The sequence below is a fragment of the Felis catus genome, chromosome X, assembly GCF_018350175.1.
Source record: "Felis catus isolate Fca126 chromosome X, F.catus_Fca126_mat1.0, whole genome shotgun sequence".
In the NCBI taxonomy this organism is placed as follows: domain Eukaryota; kingdom Metazoa; phylum Chordata; class Mammalia; order Carnivora; family Felidae; genus Felis; species Felis catus.
The window spans coordinates 29,835,176-29,861,200 of NC_058386.1; the positions used below are offsets into that span (position 1 = coordinate 29,835,176).

The 26,025-nt window shown below is 36.4% G+C and overlaps 1 protein-coding gene across 2 annotated transcripts in view; it reads left to right on the top strand.

The window, feature by feature from the left end:
- LOC101099358 (E3 ubiquitin-protein ligase RLIM-like) overlaps positions 1–26,025 on the top strand; it is a 121,926-nt gene that overhangs the window by 22,083 nt on the left and 73,818 nt on the right. The gene's annotated exons all lie outside the window — the stretch shown is intronic.

Below are 26,025 nucleotides of genomic sequence, written 5' to 3' on the forward strand. Positions count from 1 at the left end.
TTGACAGGATCATATGGTTCTTCTCTTTTTTTTTTTGTTAATGTGATGTATCACGTTGATTGATTTGCGAATGTTGAACCAGCCCTGCATCCCAGGAATGAATCCCACTTGGTCATGGTGAATAATTCTTTTTATATGCCGTTGAATTCGATTTGCTAGTATCTTATTGAGAATTTTTGCATCCATATTCATCAGGGATATTGGCCTGTAGTTCTCTTTTTTTACTGGGTCTCTGTCTGGTTTAGGAATCAAAGTAATACTGGCTTCATAGAAGGAGTCTGGAAGTTTTCCTTCCCTTTCTATTTCTTGGAATAGCTTGAGAAGGATCGGTATTATCTCTGCTTTAAACGTCTGGTAGAACTCCCCTGGGAAGACATCTGGTCTTGGACTCTTATTTGTTGGGAGATTTTTGATAACCGATTCAATTTCTTCGCTGGTTATGGGTCTGTTCAAGCTTTCTATTTCCTCCTGGTTGAGTTTTGGAAGAGTGTGGGTGTTCAGGAATTGGTCCATTTCTTCCAGGTTGTCCAATTTGTTGGCATATAATTTTTCATAGTATTCCCTGATAATTGTTTGTATCTCTGAGGGATTGGTTGTAATAATTCCATTTTCATTCATGATTTTATCTATTTGGGTCATCTCCCTTTTCTTTTTGAGAAGCCTGGCTAGAGGTTTGTCAATTTTGTTTATTTTTTCAAAAAACCAACTCTTGGTTTCGTTGATCTGCTCTACAGTTTTTTTAGATTCTATATTGTTTATTTCTGCTCTGATCCTTATTATTTCTCTTCTTCTGCTGGGTTTAGGCTGCCTTTGCTGTTCTGCTTCTATTTCCTTTAGGTGTGCTGTTAGATTTTGTATTTGGGATTTTTCTTGTTTCTTGAGATAGGCCTGGATTGCAATGTATTTTCCTCTCAGGACTGCCTTCGCTGCGTCCCAAAGCATTTGGATTGTTGTATTTTCATTTTCGTTTGTTTCCATATATTTTTTAATTTCTTCTCTAATTGCCTGGTTGACCCACTCATTCGTTAGTAGGGTGTTCTTTAACCTCCATGCTTTTGGAGGTTTTCCAGACTTTTTTCTGTGGTTGATTTCAAGCTTCATAGCATTGTGGTCTGAAAGTATGCATGGTATAATTTCAATTCTTGTAAACTTATGAAGGGCTGTTTTGTGACCCAGTATATGATCTATCTTGGAGAATGTTCCATGTGCACTCGAGAAGAAAGTATATTCTGTTGCTTTGGGATGCAGAGTTCTAAATATATCTGTCAAGTCCATCTGATCCAATGTCTCATTCAGGGCCCTTGTTTCTTTATTGACCATGTGTCTAGATGATCTATCCAATTCTGTAAGTGGGGTGTTAAAGTCCCCTGCAATTACCACATTCTTATCAATAAGGTTGCTTATGTTTATGAGTAATTGTTTTATATATTTGGGGGCTCCGGTATTCAGCGCATAGACATTTATAATTGTTAGCTCTTCCTGATGGATAGACCCTGTAACTATTATATAATGTCCTTCTTCATCTCTTGTTACAGCCTTTAATTTAAAGTCTAGTTTGTCTGATATAAGTATGGCTACTCCAGCTTTCTTTTGGCTTCCAGTCGCATGATAAATAGTTCTCCATGCCCTCACTCTCAATCTAAAGGTGTCCTCAGGTCTAAAATGAGTCTCTTGTAGACAGCAAATACATGGGTCTTGTTTTTTTATCCATTCTGATACCCTATGTCTTTTGGTTGGCGCTTTTAATCCATTTACATTCAGTGTTATTATAGAAAGATACGGGTTTAGAGTCATTGTGATGTCTGTATGTTTTATGCTTGTAGTGATGTCTCTGGGACTTTGTCTCACAGGGTCCCCCTTAGGATCTCTTGTAGGGCTGGTTTAGTGGTGACGAATTCCTTCAGTTTTTGTTTGTTTGGGAAGACCTTTATCTCTCCTTCTATTCTAAATGACAGACTTGCTGGATAAAGGATTCTTGGCTGCATATTTTTTCTGTCTAGCACCCTGAAAATCTCGTGCCAATTCTTTCTGGCCTGCCAGGTTTCAAAAGAGAGATCAGTCACGAGTCTTATAGGTCTCCCTTTATATGTGAGGGCACGTTTACCCCTTGCTGCTTTCAGAATTTTCTCTTTATCCTTGTATTTTGCCAGTTTCACTATGATATGTCGTGCAGAAGATCGATTCAAGTTATGTCTGAAGGGAGTTCTCTGTGCCTCTTGGATTTCAATGCCTTTTTCCTTCCCCAGTTCAGGGAAGTTCTCAGCTATAATTTCTTCAAGTACCCCTTCAGCACCTTTCCCTCTCTCTTCCTCCTCTGGGATACCAATTATGCGTATATTATTTCTTTTTAGTGTATCACTTAGTTCTCTAATTTTCCCCTCATACTCCTGGATTTTTTTATCTCTCTTTTTCTCAGCTTCCTCTTTTTCCATAACTTTATCTTCTAGTTCACCTATTCTCTCCTCTGCCTCTTCAAGCCGAGCTGTGGTGGTTTCCATTTTGTTATGCATTTCGTTTAAAGCGTTTTTCAGCTCCTCGTGACTGTTCCTTAGTCCCTTGATCTCTGTAGCAACAGATTCTCTGCTGTCCTCTATACTGTTTTCAAGCCCAGCGATTAATTTTATGACTATTATTCTAAATTCACTTTCTGTTATATTATTTAAATCCTTTTTGATCAGCTCATTAGCTGTTGTTATTTCCTGGAGATTCTTCTGAGGGGAATTCTTCCGCTTGGTCATTTTGGATAGTCCCTGGCATGGTGAGGACCTGCAGGGCACTTCCCCTGTGCTCTGGTGTATAACTGGAGTTGGTGGGCAGGGCCGCAGTCAGACCTGATGTCTGCCCCCAGCCCACCGCTGGGGCCACAGTCCGACTGGTGTGTGCCTTCTCTTCCCCTCTCCTAGGGGCGGGATTCACTGTGGGGTGGGGTGGCCCGTCTGGGCTACTTGCACACTGCCAGGCTTGTGATGCTGGGGATCTGGCGTATTAGCTGGGGTGGGTAGACAAGGTGCACAGGGGCAGGAGGGGCAGGCTTAGATCGCTTCTCCTTAGGTGATCCACTTCAGGAGGGGCCCTGTGGCAGCGGGAGGGAGTCAGATCCGCTGCCGGAGGTTTGGCTCCGCAGAAGCACAGAGTTGGGTGTTTGCGCGGAACGAGCAAGTTCCCTGGCAGGAACTGGTTCTCTTTGGGATTTTGGCTGGGGGATGGGCGGGGAAGATGGCGCTGGCGAGCGCCTTTGTTCCCCGCCAAACTGAGCTCTGTCGTCGGGGGGCTCAGCAGCTCTCCCTCCCTTTGTCCTCCAGCCTTCCCGCTTTCCGAGCAGAGCTGTTAACTTATGACCTCCCAGACGCTAAGTCGCGCTTGCTGTCGGAACACAGTCCGTCAGGCCCCTCCGCTTTTGCAAGCCAGACTCGGGGGCTCTGCTTGGCTGGTGAGCCGCCCCTCCGCCCCGGCTCCCTCCCGACAGTCCGTGGAGCGCGCACCGCCTCGCCGCCCTTCCTACCCTCTTCCGTGGGCCTCTCGTCTGCGTTTGGCTCCAGCGACTCTGGTCTGCTAATCCTCTGGCGGTTTTCTGGGTTATTTAGGCAGGTGTAGGTGGAATCTAAGTGATCAGCAGGACGTGCGGTGAGCCCAGCGTCCTCCTAAGCCGCCATCTTGCCTCTTCTCCCTCTGTTATTTTTTTTAATCTTCCTCATTTCAAGACAGGAAAGAACAGTATAAGATAATTAGAGGCATTCTTACCATGGAAAATAGATGATAAACATAATATAAGCAAAATGAATCCAGCATAAAAAGCTAAGTTTATGTCAAAGTTATTTTGTACAACAAAATTAATAAAATTAATCTTGCAAAAAAATTAAATAAATGGTCTCTTATAATTTCAAAGGTCATTCATGAGTTTAAAGAACCTTCAGTAGGTTGACTCTTAGTTTTGTTGACTGTTTTCTTCGCTGTGCAGAAGCTTCTTATTTTAATATAATCCCAAGAGTTTATTTTTGCTTTTGTTTCCCTTGCTTCAGGAGTCATATCTAGAAAGAAGTTTCTATGGCCTATGTCAAAGAAGTTACTGCCTGTGTTCTCTTCTAGGATATTTATTGTTTCAGGTGTCACAGTTAGGTCTTTAATCCATTTTGAATTTATTTTTGTGTATAGTATAAGAAAATGGTCCAGTTTTATTCTTTTTCATGTTGATGTCTACTCATATATGAAATTTAAGAAACAAAACAAACAAGCAAAGGGAAAAGAATAAAAGAGAGAGAGACAGAGAGAGAGAGAGAGAGAGAGAGAGAGAGAGAGAGAGAGAGAGGGAGAGAGAGAGATACTGAAGACTTAATTATAGAGAACAAACTTATGGTTACCAGAAGGAGGTGGGTGGAGAGATGGGTCAAACTGGTGATGAGGATTAAGAAGGTGTGATGAGCACCAGGTGATATATGGAAGTGTTGAATCACTATATCGTACACCTGAAACTAATATTACACTGTATGCTAATTAAATGGAATTAAAATAAATACTCGGGGCACCTGGGTGGCTCAGTAGGTTAGGCATCTGACTTTTGATTTCAACTCAGATCATGATCTCACAGTTTGTGGGATCAAACCCCACACTGGGCTCTGTGCTGGGAGTCAAGAGCCTGCTTGGGATTCTCTCTCTCCTTCTCTCTGTCCTTTCCCCACTCACTATCTCTCTTGTTCTCTCAAATAGAGATACACATTTATAAATAAATTAATTAATCCTAAAAATTTTAAAAATAAAAAACCTTCAGCAAATCTTACCAAAATAGACATAGAAACTATTAGTTGAAATGTAGATATCTATCATACAGTAACACCATAGTTATTATTGAGATAACTAAAGATTTAATTTAAAATTAGGCACAAGACAAGGATACCCTTTGTCACCATTTCTTTTGATTATTGCACTAGAGATCTTAGCCAATGCAGAAACCAAGAAGTTGAACTATCAAAATGCCTCAGGATTAGAAAGAAAAAAACAACAACAACAACAGAGCTTCTGCTATTTATATACGATGTGTTGTGTACAGAGAAAAATACTAAATAATATACAGGAAATTGCTAGAATTTGTAAGAGAGTTTAATAGGATTTCTAGATAAAAATAAAAATAAATTGCATTTTTATATAATAGCAGCAAACAGAAAATGATATTAAAAGAGATAAACCCTTCCAGATAGCACCAAAAGGCTAAAGTAGAAATAAATCCAACATGTGCCAAGTCTCTACAGACAATATTATACTTTTTCAGAGACCTTCAAGAAATAAAAAAATGAATAGAGATATATTCCATGTTTATAAATTGGACGTCTTATTATTGAAAAGATATTAATTCTCTAAAGTTTAATTTACAGAGTAAGCAAAACCTAAGTAAAATACCAAAGATTTTGTTTTGGACCTGAAGATCTTCTCCAAAAATTTCTACAGAATTACAAAAGCCCAAGAATAACCACCACATATTTGAAGAATAAGATAAATGTGGGAAGACTCATTCTACTGAATATTTAGATTTCTAATAAAACTTATTAAGCTAGAGTAAGATGGTGCAGTATTAACATGGAGATCAACAAATGGACCAAGAGAAGAGCATAGAGATGCAAAACACAGACCAAAACATATATTAAAATAAAATCATATAATACACACACACACACACACACACACACACACACACACACTTGCCACACTCTGTATCTCAGAGGTATCGCAACAAATTGACAAAGAAATAACAAACTTTTGAATTAAGAAATGGTGAGCAGTAGGTTATCCTTAAGGAAAATAGTAATTAAAATTAGATCATACCATCAACAAAATTATTTCCAAATGGATTAATGACCTAAATGTGAAATGTTCAAATATATTTTAACAGACAATATAGGAGGATATCTTTATGCCACAAAGTAGAAAGGTATTTTTAGGATGAAGAAAGTACAAGCTTTAAAGGAAAAGATTGATGTATTTGCTCATATTAAATTAAGAAATATTTTCCACCAAAAGAAAATATAAAGATAATTAAGACAAGCCATGCCACAGAGTTTTAAAATACTGTTGCAACATATAAAACCAATATAGAACTGCCATTCAAAAAATGAAAAGAACTCTTATAAAGAAGAGAAAAAGAGACAGCCTGATAGAAAAATGGCAAAAAATTTCAACATACCCTTGGAAAAACAGCAAATCCCCCAAATCAATAACTATATTTAAGATTACAACCTCACCAGTAATAATGAAAACTAAAATTCATACCATAATGAGTTACTACTACACACCCATTAGATAAGAAATATTAAAATAAGTGATAATAACTAATGTCAAGGAATTTAAATATGCGAGACTTACCACTACTGTTGGAAGTATGAACTGATTTGACCACTTTTATTATCTTGTGGTTTAAAGATATATTTTCCCTGTGACCCAGCATTTCATTCCTGAAACTTCCCTATAACCCAGCATTCCATTGCCTAGAGAAATGTGTTCTCTGCACCAGGATGTGTATGTGTGTATATATACGCATGTGTGTGTGTGTGTGTGTGCGTGTGTGTGTGTGTGTGTGTGTGTGTGTGTGTGTATATATATATATATAGGCATTATTCATGACAGCCACAACTTGAAAAGAACACAAATTGAAAATAACACACTCTGCACAGTGAAGGAAATAGTCAACAAAACTAAAAGGCAACCGATGAAATGGGAGAAGATATTTGTAAATGACATATTGGATAAAGAGTTAGTATCTAAAATATATAAAGAATTTGTCAAACTCAACACCCAAAAAATGAGTATTTCAGTTTTAAAATGGGCAGAAGATATGATTAGACATTTTCCAAAGAAGACATCCAGATGGCTAACAGAAACATGAAAAGATGCTCAATGTCACTCATCATCAGGGAAATACATATCAAAATTACAATGAGCTATCACTCCACACCTGTCAGAATGGCTAAAATTAACAACTCAGGAAACAACAGGTGTTGGTGAGAATGTGGAGAAAGGGGAACCTTCTTACATTATTAGTGGGAATGCAAACTGGTGTAGTCACTGTGGAAAACAGTATGGAGGTTCCTCAAAAAATTAAAAATAAAACTACCCTATGATTCCAACAATTGCACTACTAGGTATTTACCGAAAGGATACAAAAATACTGATTCAAAGGGATATATGTACTCCAATGTTTATATAAGCATTACCAACAAAAGCCAAATCATGGAAAGACTCCAAGTGTCCATCAATGAATGGATAAAGAAGAAGTGGTACAGACACACACACTGGAATATTACTCAGCCATAAAAAATACTGAAATATTGCCATTTGCAACAACACCTATGGAGCTAGAGAATATCATGCTAAGCGAAATAATCAGAGAAAGACAAATACCATATGATTTCACACATATGTGGAATTTAAGAAACAAAACAGATGAATATAGTGAGGAAAAAAAGAGAGACAAACCAGGAAACAGACCCTTAAGTATAGAGAACAAACTATGGAGGTCAGTGGGTGGACGAATTAAATACGTAATGGGGATTAAGGAGGGCACTTGTGATGAGCACTGGGTGTTGTATGTAAGCGATGAATCAGTTACTACATTCTACGCCTGAAACTATTATTATACTATATTTTAACTAAATGGAATTTAAATAAAAACTTGAAAAAAAAGAAAATAACACAAACATCCATCAGCATTATAGAAATGCACACATAAGTAGTAAATCTACAAAGTAAAACAATGAATGGATTAACATAAAAGTTATGTGAGTTGTTATTGCTTGAGCTAAGAGATAATTCTGTAATGATGCAAGGCATAGAGGGAATTTTTGGGTGTTGGCAATATTCTATTTCTTGACCTGTGTGATAGTATCATTCATTTTTGCTTCATAATTATTCATTAATTTTTCTAATGTTTATTTATTTTTGAGACAGAAACAGAGCATGAGTGGGGGAGGGGCAGAGAGAGAGGGAGACACAGAATCTGAAGCAGGCTCCTGGCTCTGAGCTGTCAGCACATAGCCCAATACAGGGCTCAAACCCACAAATCATGAGATCATGACCTGAGTTGAAGTCGGACACTTAACCAAGTGAGCCACCCAGGCACCCGAATAATTATTCATTAAATGCACATATATTGTATTCATCTTCTGTGTAAACTCACCAAACTAATCAACTATTGTACCTACTGCCTAGGATCTAAAGTACACAAGAATCCTGCTACAGAAGAATTCTTATGTCTCCACAGTGACACTTATTAGCTGCAATAGCTAATTCACTAGGATGACTGCCTTTCCAAATTTCCAACTTCTGAAACTCACATAAATGCATTGACATGTGGAACTTCTTTCACATCAGGTTCCCAAGATGAGAGAGTATCTGAGACTGTTTTTAAACTTTCTGGCCTGCAGTTTAAGAAAGCACACTAGAAAGTAGACCAAATAGATGGTGAATGCCAACCCACTTATTCCACCGTAGGAGTGATCTTGGATGAATCAATTACAATACCACCTGAACTCTCCAAACGTCTTTAGTCCTTTACGATTGGTAAGAAATGGGTTTGTTGATGAGATAACTAATCGTCTTTCCCCTTGTCAATAAGCATTATGGTGACCCACTTAAGTGTGTCAAACTCCCACCTGTTAAATGTTATTTTCAAACTGACTTCATTAAGGTGATCTTGCCCTTAAAGCAATGATTTTTCTTGCTTTTTTCAGAGCCTTTAAGTCCTAGACCCAATTTTATTATTTATATATACCCATAATTCCCAATACTCCTATCAGTAGCCAGTCTCCCCATTAAGCACCTGTAAGAGGTGTTCTGAGACATTTACTCAAAGGAAACACACACACACACACACACACACACACACACACACACACACACACACTCTCACTGGAAAAAAGAATCTGTATTCTGAGGCACTTGGGTGGCTCAGTTGGTTAGGCATCTGACTCTTGATTTAGGCTCAGGCCATGATCTCATGGTTCATAAGATCAAGTCCCATGTTGGGATCTGTGCTGACAGTGTGGAGCCTGCTTAGGATCCTCTCTCTCTCTCCCTCTCTCTCTGCCCCTACCCCACTCACACTCTCTCAAAATAAATAAATAAACATTAAAAAAAGAGTTTGTATTCTTAGGTTTAGTATTCCTAAGGGTATCAAATAATATTCACTTCTTCCTTAAATCTAACACAAAAAAATCCTTGACTCTATGCCCTGCCAGCTTCTGAATCCTACATTTTGGGACATGATTAGTTAATAAATAATAGTTTCTTCTTAAATGTCCTATAATACAATACATACATACACATAGCCTAATTTTCTCAGTGTTTTAAAACATATCAATTGAATAAGCCTATTAACTTGGATATTATGTTAACATGATGCCAGATTTCCCACTATGGAACCATAAACCACTGATCTCTGATGCTTCAGTCATACTGAAAATCTCCATAAACTCTAGGGTTCTATACATATCATTCTCCTTTTGCACAGCTCCTACCCTGCGTGCAGGAAAAATAATATTTTTACTTATAATATGTAACTTCTCTTTAAACTTCCCTACCCTTCCTAGATTACTTGAGATTTTGTAAATTCAAAGCTGCCCACAAGGTGGAGTCAAATCTTACCTTGATATGTGATTAGGTATTAAAATCGGTGGAAAATATTTAAGTGAATAAGTTAAAATTACCCTCAAAAACTTCTTAAATCATAACATACAGTGTCCACTATATAACTTTTATCAGTTTCTCTAAAGCTTCTTTAATCTCCCTTGCCCATCCTCTCTATTAATTATTCAATGAATTACTTGAGAATGGCAAAGAATCATGAATTCCTATGCATTCTCCTTCTCCTCAGATACCTACATCTGTTTTTTCACTGTCTAGTTTCAAGACAGGTTTCAAATGTACCTGCAACCAAATATTATATCAACTGCAATGTCCCTACCAATTTTGCCCTATCTTTCAGGGATCCTTCCCCTTTTCATAAACAATCTAATTTCCCTTTTGTCTTCTCTAAACTCCTTCCCTCTGTTTCAAACTTTGCCTAATAACAGCTACTCAAAATTTCCTATGGGAAACTAATAAACTCGCAAGAAACCATTATCCTAGGCATTCGTGTTAAACCATGCATTCGCAAACTTGACACTCAGCCAAGTGCTTCCATGCCAAGATTACTACTTTCTCATGAAACCGTCCTGCTAAAGAGAAGTACTGATTGCATCATTTGCAGAAGCTTTGAGCACTCCCCTTCCTCAGCAACAATCTGGTAAATAATTTAGATGAATGGTGGAGTCTTTCCTGGTTGATTTTTATGTTATTCTTAGATGGTAGTACAGCCATATGTTATGTCATAGCACAACAATATCAGACAAACCCACAAGTATGTAAATCCTCATTTACATAGATTTCAATGTTTACATGAGTTTGAAAGTGTGTTACTAGAAGAAAACCCTACTTCTCAATACACAACAGTAGAGAAGAGTGGATGGCACAGATAACGTTCTTTCCTCTTTTCCATTTAAAGTTGATTCAGGTTTTAGCTTAAATGTGCATCTCTATAGGTTCTCCCTAACTTTCCTCTTCTTCCACCATGATCTTGGTTTCTTTAATCCCCTTCCCATTCTCCAAGGTTTTGACTATCAACCAGTAGGTTCCTTTCATCTTTCTTCTCATGAAGCTAGGTATGTAGATAGGCTGACTGTGGGAAAAGTCAGGTATCTTAAAGGTCCTCTAGAAATGTCTTTAGATCTCTCAGTTAATATCTACAACCAAAATTTTCCTGCAAATTTTAACAGCCTTTATTTGATGTTATGATAAAAGAAATTTTCTCTTTTCTCAATTATTTAAGGGTCTCTTTTAGGAAGAGGAAATAAGAAAGAAAGAAAAGTTTAAGGAGGAAGCAAATCTTGTCTCATTACATAAAACTGAAAAGACAGAAGAAAACCACATGACACTTTTTCTTGAGGAGGTGATGACAAACCCTGTAGTATTCTAATGAGAAAAGTGGAAACAAAAAAAAAATTAACAGAGGTCATTTACCATCATTGTGGTGATCTGACTTCTCTTGTGTCTTAAACTTGGGCACCTAAAGCCATTCAGGAACTGTCTTCTTGGTTGTTCTTGAAACAGATTGTAGAAAATATAGACCTTTCTCCAATTTATTAGCCAGTTATTAAGCACAATTTAAAGACTGTGTTTCAAATAAATCAAGGCACTATAGTCTCTAAACTTTAAACATTCCTTCAGTTCCATTAGTATTCATTTCCAAAGATACTTTTTTAAAGTCCACAATGCTGTATTTTCCACATAAACTATATGTTACATTAAAATGAAAGCATGGGGGAGTGCTAATTGGGCCAAGATCCTCTCATGTTATAACACATATGTCATAAAAATAATTTAGATAACCACAATGCCCTGTTTACTATCAGATTATATGTCTGTTAGTAAATAAACACCGAAGGACCAGGTTATTATATGTGGTATGACTGAGAAATTCAAACTTGATAAATTAAAAAAAATTAAAGTATTTAATTTTTTCAGTAACTACTATAAGGGAATTTAATTCCATTCTAGTCTCTACCAAAAACATTTCAATTACTTATAATTTTAAACAATTCATTTAAGTAAATATACAGACACTTCATGTACTATAATTATTATGCTGTTATTATTATTTGGGAACTACTTATTCAAGGCAACCATACATGCTCTTCTCTAAGTCCCTATTCTATTTGATTTTAAACCTAAATTTAAAATTAAAAAAAGACAAAGCAGAGACCCTACTCTTTTCATTACAGGCATAATTGGTTGCTCATTGGTAGTCAAGATATGATCCTCATCTTGTCCCTCTGATATCAGTGGTCTCTAATAACACAGTATGTGTTTGTTCTGTGGCTTCACCATGGGAAGAATTTATGGTTCATCCTCATTCTTGCCTCATTGACCCCAGAAGACCCCCAAAGTGGAAGCCATATCTTACTTTAGCCACTGTTAGCAAAAACCCCTTCCAACTCTTTTCTGGTATGGGTTCTATAACACTGAGTCCTCTTTTTTTTTTTTTTTTTTTAATTTTGAGGGAGGAGGGGCAGAGAGAGAGGGAGAGAGAGACTCTCAAGCAGGCTCCAGGCTCAGCACAGAGACCAACAGGGGGCTCGATCCCACCCTGAGAGATCAAAACCAGAGCCAATATCAAGAGTCAGACACTTAACCAACAGAGCCACCCAGGCACCCCACACTGAGTCCTCTTTTAAGCTCTCTGAGAGTGACAGTGACACTGAAGGGTTGGGACTTCTACCATCTCTTCTCCAAAAACACTGTTTATTCTGCCAGATCTAAATTTCTGTTGATCCCACCCAGTGATCTGTTTATTTTAATCTCAAGCACTGTAGCTTTCATCTCTAGAAGTTCATTTTTTTTTCTATTTTCCATATTTCTGTGTACGAAATGAACATGAGGTAAAATTATAATAGCTATTTTGATTTCTTTGTCTTCTAATTCTAACATTTGGGTCAGTCCTGGGTGACTTTCAATTGGTTGTTCTCATCTTTTCCTGTCTCTTTGTATTCCTGGTAATCTTTGATTAGATGCCATAAATTATTAATTTTACCTTGTGGTGGTGATGAATATTTTTGTATTTCTTTAAAGATTAGTGAGTTTTGTTTTGGAACACAGTTAAGTTACTTAGAAAGGTTTTCATCTTTTTAGGTCTTGTCTTTAAATTTTGTTTTGCTCTTAAAAACTTCATTGAGGGGCGCCTGGGTGGCTCAGTCGGTTGAGCGTCCGACTTCGGCTCAGGTCACGATCTGGCAGTCCGTGAGTTTGAGCCCGGCATCGGGCTCTGGGCTGACAGCTCAGAGCCTGGAGCCTGCTTCCGATTCTGTGTCTCCCTCTCTCTCTGCCCCTCCCCCGTTCATGCTCTGCCTCTCTCTGTCTCAAAAATAAATAAACATTAAAAAAATTTTAAAAAAAAACTTCATTGAGTGTTTTTTTTATATCTATTTTTTAGATGATGAAAATTGACTTCCCAGAGAAAATGTAAAAGCCATATACCTGGATGTGAACAGGTCCTCAAAAATTATCACATGATTTGATTCACATCCCTCTGATTCTAAACATACCATGGTGCCACTCTTCATGAATTTCCTCTGTTTTTTTTTAAGTTTAGGCTCCACATCCAATATGGGGCTTGCACTCATGACCCCAAGATCCAGCATCCCATGCTCTACCAACTAAGCCAGCCAAGTGCCCCAAATTTCCTGTTTTAATTAACTCACTTATTAGCCAGATGAACAGTCCCTCAAAAATATCTTACATATAAAATTAAAATACTGTACTGAAATAAAAAAATAATTTTCTTACCACTAGCTCTCACAAACTTACTACTCTAACCCAGGATTTTCACTTAACACTAACTAAATATTGGTTATCATATGTAAGAATACACAAAAGTTATGTTGAAAAAAATCCATTCTTATATATTACATTATAAAAAAATTTTTACTCTACCAGGAATAGCCAGACATATTCTAAAATATTTATTTGCAGTAATGTCTAGAATACATATTATCCATTAATAATTAATAAAGCCAAGAACTGACTACACCACTGATCAAGAAGTGTAATTTTAAAGCTCCTGCCTCAGAGATTATGCTAATTTTCATGTTCACATTTCATTTAGTTTAATTCAGAAAGAAATGTTTTTATTTTCCTCTTTGTAACTAGAAGAATCCCCAATCTGTATTCAAAACAGTAACAGTAAAAAACAAAGGCCCACTTCATATAAAGCCAGAAACTGTAAAACAACACACATTCATAGTATACATATATAACTTCCCTACTGTTGTTTGTAAAATATTATTACAGAGAAAACAATGACTTATGTGGTACTTATTCATGAGTAAGTTCTAATAGATAGTTCTCACTCCTCATTTTTGTCACCCAGCATGTGAACACTGTACATAAGTTACGTAAATCTCCATCTTATGAGGAAGAACATGTCCTCATTATAGAGAATGAAAATGCCAGCTACTTTATCTCTGAGTATTCCTTAAAGCTATGGGCTAGCATATGACCTTGCCTCCACCAGTTATATCCACTCTGGAGATTGGACTGGAAGCTATTTACAAAAAGGAAAGACTGGTTAGAATATATTCTAGAAATGGGAAGCAGAAACTACTTTCAGCATCCAGAAGAAGCTTAATAGAGATTCACAGGACAATATTTAGCATCCCATATCACTGATATTTGTAGTTCCAGCTGCAGTGTCTTGCAGTAAGTTGTTTCCTAGACCAATTGTACAGTGTGAATCCTGGGCATAATGTTCAGCTTTTAAACTGTAATCTTGGTTCTTGAACCTTCCAGAGATTACATAAAGTTCCCAATATCTCTCTAATAGTTTATTTTCTTCTTAAGCCAGAATAAGTCATAGTTGCTCTAATGTAAAAATTAATACCAAGAGATGGGGTGCCTGGGAGGCTCAGTCAGTTGAGTGTCTTGACTTCAGCTCAGGTCAGATCTCAGGTTGTGATCTCACAGCTCATGAGTTCAAGCCCCCCATCAGGCTACATGCTGACAGCTCAGAGCCTGGGGCCTGCTTCAGATTCTGTGTCTTGCTCTCTCTCTGCCCCTCCCCCACTAGCATTCTGTCTCTCTCTCTCTCTCTCTCTCTCTCTCTCTCTCTCTCTCTCTCTCAAAAATAAATAAACATTAAAAAAAATTTTAATTAACAACAGAAGAGATCAGAAACAACAGATCATTAAAGAAATAGGGAAAATTGCTACCATGTATCTAGCCTGGTTGGCACTGAAAGCAATAAATCTCCATTTGGCAGTAAGGAACATAGCACAGAATGAGAAAGTAATTTAAAAAAATTATGCTTGGAATCTCCAAGGATTTAGTGCCCATTAATGACCTGAGAGGGAAAGTCAAGTATTAACTCACTTAAAAAAGTATGAAGGTCAAGAGTACTCCAAATTCATAGGGTGGCATGGTTGCTTCTAGAGGCACTGGGAGATTATCCTTTCTCCATTGTATATTCTTGGCCCTTGTGTCAAAGATCAACTGATTACGTATGTGTGGATTTATTTCTGTATTCTCTATTCTGTCAGGTCTATATGATTTTCCCTAGTCAGGTTTGCTAATGGACAATAAATCACAGGAGACTTTAAGGATAATTTACTTTTTGCCACTACCATACTGTTTTGAGTACTGTAGCTTTGTAATATATTTTGGAATCAGAAAGTGGATGTCTTCAGCTTTGTTCTTCTTTCTCAAAATTCACAAATGGTGCTGAGAAAACTGGATATCTACATGTGAAAAAATAAAATTGGAAACTTCCTCACACCATACACAGAAATAAACTCAAATTGAATTAAAGACTTAAACATAAGACCTGAAACTGTAAAATTCCTAGAAGAAAACGTAGGCAAAAAGCTCCTTGGCATTCATCTTAGCAATGATTTCTTGGATATGACACCAAATGGACAGGCAACAAAGTGGAACTTTGCCAACAAAAAAAGGCACGTGTAGGAGTGCCTGGGTGGCTCAGTCAGTTAAGTGTCCAACTCTTGATTTCAGCTCAGGTCATGATATCATGGTTTGTGGATTGGAGCCCCACATCGGGCTCAATGCTGACAGCATGGAGCTTCCTTGGATTCTCTCTCCTCCCCTCACTCTGCCCCTCCCCTTCTCTCTTTCTCTCTCTTTCTCAAAATAAATAAATAAAATAATTTTAAAAATGTATTTAAAAAAATTTTTAATTAAAAAAAAGGCAAGTGGAACTATATCAAACTGAAAAGCTTCCACACAGCAAAGGAAACAACAAAATGGAAATGCAACCTATGCAAATCATATATCTGATAAGAGGTTAATATCTAAAATATATAAAGAACTCCCATGACCTAATAGCAAAAAAATAAACATCTTGATTTAAAAATGGGCAAAGGACTTTAATAGACATTTTCCAAAAAAAAAAAAAAAGGCCAATAGATATATGGAAAAGTGCTCAAGCTCACTAATCATCAGGGAATTATAGATCTGAACTACTATGGGATGTCATCCCAAATACGTTAGGATGGTTATTATTTTAAAAAAAGATAAGACATGTTGATGAGGATGTCAAGAAACTGAAACTCTTATAAACTGTTGGTGGGAATGCACAATGGCACAGCTGTTATGGGAACAGTATGGAGTATCTTCAAAAAATTAAGAATAGAATTATCACATGATCCAGCCATCCCACTTCTGGATATCCTCAAATCCTGAAGATTTGAAATCAAGATCTCAAAGAGATAACTGCACTTACATGTTCATTGAAGCATTATTCACAATAGCCTTATATGGAAACAACCTAAATTTCCACTGACAGATAAATGGTTTAAAAAATGTGGTACGTACATACGATGAAATATTATTTGGCCTTCAAAAAAGAAGGAAATCCGGCCGTATGCAACAACATAGATAGATGTGCCTGGAAGATTTTATGCTAAGTGCAATAAGTCAACCATAGAAGGACAAATTCTACATGATTCCACTTATATGATAAGATATCTAAAACAAATGAACACACAGAAACAGAGACTAGAATGACAGTTGCCAGCAGCTGGTAGGAGGAGGAAATGGAGAGCTGTTCAATGAGTATATAGTTTCAGTTTTGTAAGATGATTAAGTTTTAGAGGTCTGTGTATAATATAGGACGTCTCTCTATTTCACACTATTGTATTATACACTTAAATTATTTTTTTAAATAATGTGTCAGCACGGAGACCGATGCAGGGCTCGAGCTCATGAACCACGAGATCATGACCTGAGCCAAAGTCAGATGCTTAACTGACTAAGCCACCCAGGCATCCCTATACATTTAAATTTTTAAGAAAGTAGATTTCATGTTCAATTTTCCTGTCACAAGGCAATGCCAAAATATTATTGACTTTCTGTGAATGTGGTAAAAATGTTATTTCTCACACTCACACGTTGAGATAGAAAAACACTCAACATATAATTTTGAGGACTGCCTCATTATAAGAGTTAACTGGAATTATGGAACAGGGCACTGATGGAAAAAGAATTAGAAATTCTTTATAGTGGGAAAAGCATACAATAGTAGATTCTAATAACGAATAGGTGAATCTCCAACCCACGCTTATCTACTTTTGTAAGAAGTACATTTTACAGTATATGTTGTAAATATTTTTCACTATAGTTGGAGATATGTAATAACTTTGCCAAGAAGAGTTACCTAGAAAGTGGTAGCCAATTTTCCCATCCCAACCTCTTCATCCTTCAGTGTATTAACTCTTGGTACCTCCAACGCCACTATTGCCCACTGGTCAGGGTGGAGACTTATGAAGATGAGATAGATAATAAATGGCATTTTGGCTTAAGTCTGCCTCACAGTCATATTAATAGGATCCCAAAATTCCATGGATATTTCATTAGTTTCATAGTATATCAGTCATTAAAGAGGAACACTCAGCCACAAGCAGAATCACCATCTTGGCTACATGCCTTAGGGAATAATGTTCATTATGAGGAAGGGCCCTATAGAAACCCCTAGAGCTTCCTCTATCTACTATAACAATGTATCAAAGGCATGACTACATCTCTGGGAGAATCACAGTGATTAGTTTCACCAATGAAGATGTGACAGATTCAGGGTTGGCTATTTCTATCATATTCCTTTTTAACTAATTTCAGTTTGTCTAGTGCACAAGTCAGGTATTCAGGAGTATAACAGAGGATTGTTACAAATTTGATCACCTAAAGACAGCAAATCAAAGTCATTGTTCTATATGTGGTCTTTTCACTAGAACAAATCAATAAGGTTCTAGGAAACCTGCCTTGCTTTCTAAAGAATCAATAGCTATTGATTAGGCACATGCTTTTATTCTTTTACTCTAAAAAGCTGAGAACATCAGAACAATTTGCTTGCAACTCATAGGGCGACAGTATTACTTCACTGTCTTGCCTCAACTTTTTCACTCTGATACAGCTTAGCTCATAGAGACCTTGAACTTCTAAAATCACATTCATCTTCTATTTTGATGATATGGTGCTCAGAGAAACTAGAGATCAGTAAATAGACTTTACCCTAAGTATCTTGGCAAAACCCATGTGTGCCAGAAAGTCAGAGATAAAGTGCATGAGCCAAGTCCACTCCCTATGTTTTAGGAATCTCCCACTGTATGAGGCAAATCCACCTCCCACTATAGAAGCTAAAGATCCCAACTACATGTTTTCTCAGCTTCCTCTGAAACTAGGGCAGTAGCACAGGAACCAAATTCTATCAGTCTTGGGCACATAGCCCACATTTAGAATTAGACACTGCCAGTGAGTGAAAAACAGCAATTGCAGATTCTATTCTGGTCACATAAAAGAAGAGTAGTGGAAGCAACATCCATTTTCCAGAAGCAGCAGTATGTAACGTTCTGTGGTTGTGAGTTCAGCATTACAATCTACAGAGTAATCAGGTAATCCAACAGTAACAGCACTCATATTTTTACCAGGTGAGACTGCTAAATGAATTTTGACATTTCTCCTGGCTGGAAGTTCAGGCCCATGATTCTCTGATTCTCCAAGAAATTCTGTAAACTACTCTGTATCATTATGATGAATTTATTTTCTTCTTCAAGGTGTCAAAGTCAAATTAAGTTCCTTAAAATTAAGAGAACTATCTGATATACTCATTTATTTCATGGACATATTCATTTGACCTTATCAGACCCTAGAGGAAGCTAGATAAATATGGACACAGACTTTGTTAGTGCATGCGCTTTTGAGGGAAAATGTGATGAGTGTCACAGTACATACATGTGCAAGAAGCTATAAGAGTACAGCTAAAAATTATTTTCTTAAACTCACTGTGATTTCTTCTTTAGTTTGTGGATTTAAGTAAAATGCTTAATTCCTGAACATTTGGATATATTTTTTAATGTTTTTATTATTTATTTTTGAGAGACAGAGAGAGAGAGAGAGAGAGAGAGAGAGAGCAAGCGAGCAAGTGAGGGGCAGAGAGAAAGGGGGACACAGAATCCAAAGCAAGCCCCAGGCTCCAAGCTGTCAGCACAGAGCCCAACACAGGGCTTGAACTCGTGAACTGTGAGACCAGGACCTAAGCCGAAGTCAGATGCTTAACTGACTGAGCCACCCAGATGCCCCTGGATATATTTTTAAATCCTATTTGTTAATTGATTTCTAATTCAATATCTCAATGGTCAAAAACATATTTTATTATATTTCAACCTACGAAATAGGTTGAGACTTATTTTAAGTACAACCACACATGAATTTTTGTAATATAATCTATATGTACATGAAAAAGTATGATTCTGTCATTACTGAGCAGAATGTTTGTACACAGGTATCTTCCTCCCCATGCTTTTCACAAGTTTGTGCTGTAACACCTCAGTTTTACAAAAGACCTACATAGTAACTGTTTTCACTAAGTGAAAGAAATCCGAAAAGGATTTTCACTTCTACAGAAAAAAAAAAAATGCAAAAAGAGCACTCGGCAATTGTTTTGCATTGAGCTACCATAGAGGCAGTGTGCACCCAAGCAGCGAGAGTGGAACTGCCCAGCTCCTTCCCCACCCACTGCCCAAACTACACTCACCTTCTCAGCATTAGGCTGCCATACCTTTGAACTGTGTCTGTGAGCATCTCTGCTTTATCTCAATTTATTTTGTGCATCCATTAGCAAGATGTGTCCTAAGGTATCAGAAAAGCCTAAGAGAGGTTTCTTTTGGGTCTGGGAATGCCCCAATATTCTTCCATATTAATTGTTTCTTTATTTTATGCCATTTTGGCTTAGGAAAGATTTCACAAGAATATGCTACTTTTGGATAGTGGGAGAAACCTGTATTTCAATTTGATCAAGTTTGATGTTTATGTTTAAATCTTCTACAGGCTTTTGGCTGATTGTTCTACCTACTGCCGAAAAAGTTATGTTAAAATTTCACACTATAATTATGGATTTACATACTTTTTGCTAAACAAATTTTTAGAGACATGATTTATACAGACTTATATTACACTGTTTTGGAAAACTGATCTTTTAGTCATCATGGAATATGAACAAATTCTATAGGTAAGCTATTTGAATTAATAAGATAATTTAACAAGATTGCTGACTATTTTCTAAAAATCAGTTGTATTTGTATAGACCAAGAGCAAATAGAAAATGAAATTCAGGATATGATGCTCTTGACAGTAACATCTAAAAAATGAAATACATCAGAATAAATCTACAAAGAGATATGGAGAACTGTATATATAAACCTGTGAAATGTTATTGAGAAAAATTAAAGAATACCTAAATAAAATAAGGGATATACCATATTCATGCACTGAGGGACTCAACTTATTGAAGAAGATAATACTCCATAAATCGATCTTAGTTTCAAAGCAAGCAAGGCCCATTAGTTTCTTTCTGTGTTTGTATTTGCGTTTGGCTGTTATATTTTTTCTGTGTTTGTTTGCTTATTTGTTTTTTATTTCTTTGTGCAAACTGACAATGGTTTTAGAAGCACTAGGAAATTTGTCCTCCTACAATTTATGATTGCAATTCTATTCCTAACTGATACCTGAAATTCATCCCACATTTAGGTATTTATTCTGTAGCTTTACTTTTTCTTTCCCCCTCTTGAATCTTACTCCTCCCATTTCCCTCAAAGAAGCAGCACCTTAAGACTTCTGAACCATTTGTGTTTCAGTATGAGTGACTTTCAGATAAGTGTCCTAGAAGTAATTTTGGTAGGGAGAAGGATAGAACAGAGGCAAGAGGCACCTAAAAGAATAAAGACAAAGGAAAATGAGTTCAATAAAGACAACCACAGACTCCAGAAAGAGAACCTTTTATCTATTTCTCAATCCTACTATAGCAATTCTGTTAATTAAAATTCAGAAAAGCAAATGAGTACAGTATTTCTGCTTTATCCATTTATTTTCTATTCCAGTATTAGCCACTGCCAATCAATTGGTCATCATGTGCTTAACCTAAAATTTTAATTTAAAATTGTCTTTTATGTTGTTTTTAAGTTGAAATGTCATTCGGATTCCAAAACATGACATTCTGTTCTCTTTGGGACACAGGAAAAAATGTTTTGATACCTGGAACTATATAATTAATTGGCCAAATGGTGGAAAGAGAATTAAATTGGGAACAGAAATTTTAATACTTATTAATATCTAATATTTAACCATTTATCGTTGATAAATTGTTTAGCTCAGCAGGCTCATATTTTTCTCATTTGTAAAATGAAAGCACTAAAATATTTCATGAATTTGTTCACCTCCACACTTATAAGAGTATATGACTCTTAGTCAGATGGTCATTTGATGATTCAGGAAAATCTTTCTAAGAATAAGACAGGGCTAAATGTGCGATAAGCATTAAGGGGGGCGGGGCACTTGCGAAGAGCACCAGGTGTTGTACGTATGTAAGTGATGAATCACTGGGTTCTACTCCTGAAACCAATATGACACTGTATGTTAACTAACTTGTATTTAAATATATTAATTTTTTTAAAAAGACTGAGACAGGATAGTTTTAGATAACACTTTTCTTTCTTTAATGTTTACTTTTTTGAGAGAGCGAGAGCGAAAGCGAGACAGCGAGAGAGAGAGAGAGAGAGAGAGAGAGAGAGAGAGAGAGAGAGCGAGCTGGGGAGGGGCAGCAAGAGAAAGGGAGCCAGAGGATCCAAAGTGGGCTCTGTGATGACAGCAGAGAGCCTGATGCAGGGCTCAAATTCACAAACCATGAGATCATGACCTAAGCCAAAATCAAATGCTTAACCTACTGAGCCACCAAGATGCCACAGTAACACCTTTTTTTTTAATGATTCAAATGAACGTTTTCTTTAAAAATTCCAGTAAAGGATTAGAAAGATATATTTTTGCTAGAATGGTGATATCAGTAAAATGAAAAATTTCACTAGTCTTAGAGTTGAAAAGCAAATATTAACGCCAACATTATTATTTAGAAAATACATTTTATATCTCACAGTTTCAGTTCAGAAAATAATAATGTTTTAAATCATCTACAAATATTCAAAGGGCAAACAAATTATTCTGTGTATGAGCTATCATAACACAATACTTTGATTGTTTAAATATGATTTCCAATTCAAACTTCTCCCTCATTCTCTCCAAAAAAATATTAAAAACTTAGGTTTATTCCTTTGATCTAAATTAATTTACCAAAAGACATGTAAATTCTCTGTGCTAGATAATCTTTTAAAATATAACTCCCTTGTGCTAGAATGCCCTCACTTGAGACAAGCAAATAAGTAGATGAATTATTAAAATGCCTGCTGTTTCTACAATCTAGTGGTTTTAGACATTATTTAGTCAATCTGTCAAAAGTTACTTAGACCAATGGTTTCATTTTTTAAAACATTTTTAAAAATTGTTTTAAGTTTATTTATTTTGACAGAGAAAGAGAGACAGAGAGAGTACATGAGTAGGGACAGAGAGAGAGGGAGACAGAGGATCCCAAGCAGGCTCTGAACGTTCAGAACAGAGCCCACTGTGGGGCTCAAACTCATGAGCCATGAGATGATGACCTGAGCTGAAAGCAAGAGTTGGACGCCAAACAAACTGAGCCACCCAGGCACCCCAGACCAATGGTTTTAAATTATAGTACTTGGAATTTTGTCAAGGAGACTTATGGGCATATGAAAGAGGGGAGTGTACAAATTGTCAAAGCACCACTGATTTTTTATTTTGTAATTTTATTGCAACAAGACATAATTTTTTTAAAAAAAGATGGGATATGTTGTTTTAAACATTTGGATATCAAACTTATGCATAAAAAATATTTTAAATGTAGAGGTTAACAAGGTAATAGTAACTAATGCATACTGAACATGTACTAAATACTGGGTACTGTTTGAGTGCTTAAGATGCAGTAACTCATTTCATCCTAACATCAATCTAATTATCATTACCTTCATTTTACGAATGTAGAAATCAAGGCACAGAAAAACAAAAATAACTGTCCCAATTAGTAAATTAAGAAACTGTAATCAAACTCAGACTATTTAACTCCAGGGTGCTCACTCTTATACAAAACATTAATTCACTTTCTTAGGACCTCCTTAGGATAGGATAATGGGCACTTTGGATGCTAGACAAAAGAGACAAAGTAGATTAAATGGAGCTCCTGATAAAAAAAAGCAGTGATTCAAAACTGGCATTAAAAATATTCATCTGGGAGGCACCAGGGTGGCTCAGTCGGTTAAGTATCCAGCTGTTGATTTAGGCTCAGGTCATGATCTCACGGTTCATGAGTTCAAGCCCCACATTGGGCTATGCACTGACATCAAGGAGCCTGCTTGGGATTCTCTCTCTTTCCCTCTCCCTATGCCCCTCCACTGCTCTCTAAATAAATAAATAAATAAGCTTTAGAAAAAATATTCATCTGGTAATGAATGTAAAATATATTAAATAATAGCAGAGCCTAGGTTTGAATATTTGGGCTCATTCTCATTCATTTAACAAATATTCATTGAGCTAGTCACCATCTTGTAAGCTCGGACTACATTAATGTACAAAGCATACAGAAAAGTCTGCCCTCTTGAAGGAATGATTCCAAATGCATTCTGTGAGGCCAGAATTACTCTGTTACCAAAACTAGATAAAGATACTACAAATAAAGAAAACTACAGGCCAATATATCTGATGAACATAGGTGTAAAAAACCTTAACAAAATATTAGCAAACTGAATCCAACAATACAGTAAAAGAATCATTCAAGGGGTGCCTGGGTGGCTCAGTCAGGTAAGCATCTGACTTCGGCTCAGGTCATGATCTCAGGGTTCATGGGTTTGAGCCCCGTGTCGAGCTCTGTGCTCACAGCTCAGAGCCTGGAGCCTGCTTCAGATTCTGTCTCCCTCCCTCTCTCTTTGCCCCTCCTCCACTCATGCCCTGTCTCTCTCTCTCTCAAAAATGAATAAACGTTTTAAAAAAAATTTTTAAGACAATCATTCAAGTGGGATCAAGTGGGATTTACTCCTGGGATGCAAGGGTGGTTCAATATTTGCAAATCAATTAACATGATACATCATATTAATAAGAGAAAGGTTACAAATTCTATGATCATCTCAATAGATGCAGAAAAAGTATTTGACAAGGTACAACATTCATTCATGATAAAAACACTCAACAAAGTATGTTTAGAGGGAACTTATCTCAACATATTAAAGGCCATACATGAAAAACCCACAACTAACATCATTCTCAGTGGTAAAAAAAAAACTGAGGGCTTTTCCTGTAAGATCAGGAATGAGACAAGGATGTCCACTCTCAGAATTTTTATTCAACATAGTACTAGAAGTTCTAACCACAGAAATCAGACAAGAAAAAGAAATAAAAGGCATCCAAATTAGTAACGAAGAAGTAAAATTTTCAGTATTTGCAGATAACGTGATAGTACATATATAAAACCCTAAATACACAACCAGAAAACCACTAGAACTGATAAACGGATTCAGGAAAGTCATAGGGTACAAAATCAATGCACAGAAATCTGTTGCATTTCTATGCACTAATAATGAAGTGGCATAAGGAGAAATTAAAAAAAAATCCCATTTACAACTGCACCAAAAACATTAACAAAATACCTAGGAATAAGCTTAACTGAGGAGATGAAAAATTTAGACTTTGAAAACTATAAAATGTCAATGAAAGAAATTGGAGATGACATAAACAGAAATATATCTCATGCTCGTGGATTTGAGGATACTGTTAAAATATCCATACTACCCAAAGCAATCTGCAGATTTAATGCAACTTCTATCAAAATAAGAGCATTTTCTACAGAATTAAAAAAAATAATAATCCTAAAATTTGTATGGAACCACAAAAGACCCTGAATAGCCATGGAAAACTTGAAAAAGAAGAACAAAGCTGGAGGTTTCACAATCCCAGATTCCAAGATATACTACAAAGCTGTAGTAATCAAAACAATATGGTACTGGCACAAAAGTAGATACATAGATCATGGAATAGAATAGAAAGTCCAGAAATAAACCCATGCTTTAAGGTCAGTTAATCTACAACAAAGGGAACAAGAATATACAGTGAGAAAAAGACAGTCTCTTCAACAAATGATGCTGGGGAAACAGGAGAGCTCCATGCAAAGGAACGACACTGGACCACTTTCTTACACCATACACAAATACAGAATAGATTAAAGACCTAAATTTGAGACTTGAAACTATAACATTCCTAGAAGAAAACATAGGAAGCAATTCTTTTGACATAAGCCATAGAAACATTTTCCTAGATTTGTCTCCTCTAGCAAGGGAAACAAAAGCAAAAATAAACTGTTGGGAGTACACCAAAAAATCTTTGTACAGCAAAGGAAACCATCAATAAAATAAAAAGGCAACCTACTGAATGGGAGGATGTATTTGCAAATGATATATATGATAAAGGGTTAATATTCAAATTATATAAAGAAGCTATACAACTCAAAACACACAAAAAATAATAATCCAATTTATGAATGGTCAGAAGACATGAAGACATTTTTCCAAAGACATACAGATGGTCAACAGACACATAAAAAGATGCTCAACATTACTCATCAGCTGGAAAATGCAAATAAAAACAACACTTAGATACCACCACAAACCTGTAAAATAAAAAAGACAAGAAATAACAAATGTTGGTGAAGATGTGGAGAAAGAGGAATTCTCATGCCCTATTGATGGGGATACAAACTGATGCAGCCACTGTGAAAACAATACAGAGGTTCCCCCCAAAATTAAAAATGCTATTACCATACAAGCCAGTAATTCTACTACTAGGTATTTACCCAAAGAAAATAGAAACACCAATTCAAAAAGATATATATGCACCATGATTTACAAAAGTCAAATTCTGTGTCTACCCATAGACGAATATCAAGAGGATATGGTGTGTGTGTGTGTGTGTGTGTAGATACGTATATATGGTATCTATAATGAAGTACTATTCAGCCATAAAAAAGAGTGAAATCTTGCCATTTGCAACATCAATGGA